Consider the following 3,142-nt stretch of genomic DNA (forward strand, 5'->3'; position numbering starts at 1 on the left):
GATTTATCTCTATATATATATATATATAAATATATATATATATTCTTTTTTTCCCCGTGCATTTCATTTTGTTTATTTGTTTTAGAGAGCAGCAGGTCAAACATTAAATGGTTAACCACCTTTTTATTACCTCACACAAATATGTGAAATATATGTATCTGTTTCCCCCCCCCCTCCTCAAAATGAATGTCAGACAAATACAGTTTGAATGATTTAGGCCCAGAATGAAGGTTAATGTCAATTTAAACAGCCAAACTTGACGTTCTTGTGATATAGCTTTGTGGAAGAGGTACCTATTCGCTTGATAGCTCTGTGAAACTGTTGCCTACAGAGATGGGCTCTTGACACTGTCTGCCAGCCTGAGGCTGTCCGCTTTGTGTCTGCTTTAATTGAAAATTAATAGTTAGGAGGTTGCTATGGAAATGATACCATTGCTTGCAGACAGCAAACCCAGCTTTTTTGCAAAGAGACACTAGTGGTATTGTTTGTCCTTGTTGACCTTGGAAGTTCAAAAGCCCTGAGGAGGAAAGGAGATGCAAATATTTTACTTAAAAAAAATAATTTACATATTGATAGCATTGTTTCTAATGGCAGAAACATTATTTTTTTCCCTGATGCTGGCACATACAGAGATGCAATATATGACAAAGCTTTTAATTATTAGAAGACAGATTTACAGGTAAGCAAGTACAGAAACACCATGTTATCATTTTAGAAAAATGTCTACACTTTAGTGTGAAATGTTACTTGAGTGATGTGATAATGAAAACTATCATTTATTTTCTCGGGAGTACACAATGTCATTTGTGTCATTACATACATTATTTGCGGCATCTCTGAAATGTGTAAAGCTTTGTGAAACCGTGGACAGTTGGAAATGATATTAAAAGGCAAAAAAGCTGGCTAGAAAGCCTGGGTATTGATAAAGGAATAAGTCATTATCGCTGCACACAATGTTTACATTCATTTGCTTACATGATTGTGTTTATACTTGAGCAAGATTAATTGCAGTCCAGCTGCATCCCATCCTAACCCCTGTCAGATCAGTCTGAGCTAGTATCCCACTAAATAGCTGTGTTTTTTTTCGTTTCTAGGTTAGCGTCCCAGACTTATTTGTCTGGCTACTGTGTATTCTTTTAAAAAAACAGTAATACTGAAATACTCCTCAATAAAATCCGACAGAAATAGAAAAGTAATATTAACCTGAAAGAAAAAGTTTATTTCTGCAAAGTTCATAGGAGGTAGAAAAAAAATGCCTGGGGGTTGAAGGTGAAATGTGAAATTAGCTGTAATTATCTAAAATGTCTGTATTAAAGGCTATTAGACATAGTTACTTTAAGTAGTTCATGCACCTTCCCCTCCACAGATGAAAGTAGATGCAGATGTTGGTCTTTTGAAAGATGCAGCAGGTTGTTGGATGATACAAATTGTAGGGGCAGGCATCACAGCTCAGGATAGGTTGTACACTGTGCTATTAAACTTTGTCCACTTGAGTCAGCCTGAAGCTGTAACTTCCACTTGCTTTTTCCCTTGGTTCGAGGCCATAAAAGTAAGCATAATGTCTGCCTAGGATGTAACTCCTGGAGAACAATCCAGCTCTTGCAACACGAGTCAAAGAAAAAAAAATGCAAACAAGTCTTTGATACGTTGAACGGAGCAAGTTTTAGAAGAGTGGTAGCTGTAGTTTTTTTACACTGACACTTTGAGGCTAGGATTTCCCCTCCTTTTATTCTGATGGTGTCTACACAAACACTGCCAGGCTACCTACAGTATAAAATCTTAAAACTCCATGTGGTGTTGTGAGCTGGTAGCAGATGGACTTTCTTTTGCATCTGCTGTGTACAGGCTTGGCTTTGTACTCTTTTCCTGGGGGAGAGAAAGTCTTTCTTCTCTGCTAGTTCATTCCTGTTTTTGTGAAGCAGCTAAGAAAACATCTGTGGCAGGCAGAAAAAAAAAATTGACAAAGGATTGACAAACACCATTAGCTGAAATTTTCCATTTCATTGCAACTATGCATTGTTTACTTTACTGTAAATATCTTAATACATCATCCTCTGAATATGCTGGCAGACAGACTGGAGCACTGTGATTTCAATTAAGGTTAGTAATTGATGGTATCTAGTGTTTAAAAGCTGAGGCTTGATTAACATCTGCTTGGACAAATTGTCATTGTGAAGTGGTTTTGATGTGAGCAGAAAATGATTTTTTTCTCTGGCTTATCTGATGCTTGTGGCTGTGAAATACTTGTCTTTGGTTTGCTTATTTTTGTTAAAAAAAAAGACTTCCTTTTGGCTGTAAATTAGAGCTCACTGGATCTTAACCAAAAGTGCAGTGTATAATGGCAAGCCTGTCCTAATAAGGGAAGCACAAAGTACTGTATATTTATCACAAACATGCATGCTCACTGAAGACTTGACAAACTTGGACTGGTGCTTTTTTAGCCAGAAGAAAAAAAAACTGGAGAGAGAGGGAGAGAGAGAGAGAGAGAGAGAGAGAGAGGGGATGAGAGATGGGAACTGAAGCAGCACTTACTTTAGGAAGATTATGGTAAACATGCTGGTTCAGTCTTGAACCTTTGTCACCCCTCACGTTGCACACCAAAGACATACCCCAGTGATTAAATGCTGATTTTGTGTACGATTGTCCGTGGATGCCAAAACAATCACAGAGCTGCTTGATTTGTTTTAATTACCAGCACAAAATGCCATGAGTCTGGGAGGTGATCGGGCAGAGGTGTATCCACAGTAGTGTAAATATGCTGTAAATAGTTGCCTGTCGGAGGCTGTGACAGTGAGCTAGCTTGTGAGTTTTTCCCTCTCTTTCTACTGTTTCTCTGCATCTGGCTGTGTGATTCTAATTCCTCGCTTTTCCTCCAACTCTTATGAAGCGGAGCCTGAGAAGTTGTTTTCTGCTATAGGACAGCAATAAGGTAGGTTACTTTTTTTGGTAAGCAAATGTGAAGGAGTTTGCAGAGGGAGGGAGGGTTTTGTAGCAGCTGCTGCTGCTTGCTGCTGTACTGGCAGACTTGGATCATGCTATACTTTCTTTCCCAAGGAATGTAGCTCATTGAAATGAACCAGAGCATTGTATCTGTGAGGGGAGAGCTGGGGGAACACAGACTCAGGAACTGGTTTTGATCTGT

At 38.7% G+C, this 3,142-nt stretch overlaps 1 protein-coding gene across 5 annotated transcripts in view; it reads left to right on the top strand.

Moving 5' to 3' along the window:
- The first annotated feature begins 1,832 nt into the window (after positions 1–1,832).
- Positions 1,833–3,142, top strand: part of FOXP2 (forkhead box P2) — a 145,926-nt gene continuing 144,616 nt past the window's right edge. For 2 of the 5 annotated variants that reach the window (XM_072401534.1, XM_072401539.1), the window contains exon 1: positions 2,548–2,929. The gene's annotated coding sequence lies outside the window, so the exon portion shown is untranslated. Of the gene's footprint in view, positions 2,101–2,544; positions 2,930–3,142 lie in introns of those variants that run through there. The other 3 variants (XM_072401540.1, XM_072401536.1, XM_072401542.1) reach the window with 3 other exon arrangements.

The sequence above is a fragment of the Pyxicephalus adspersus genome, chromosome 2 (assembly GCF_032062135.1).
Source record: "Pyxicephalus adspersus chromosome 2, UCB_Pads_2.0, whole genome shotgun sequence".
Classification (NCBI taxonomy): domain Eukaryota; kingdom Metazoa; phylum Chordata; class Amphibia; order Anura; family Pyxicephalidae; genus Pyxicephalus; species Pyxicephalus adspersus.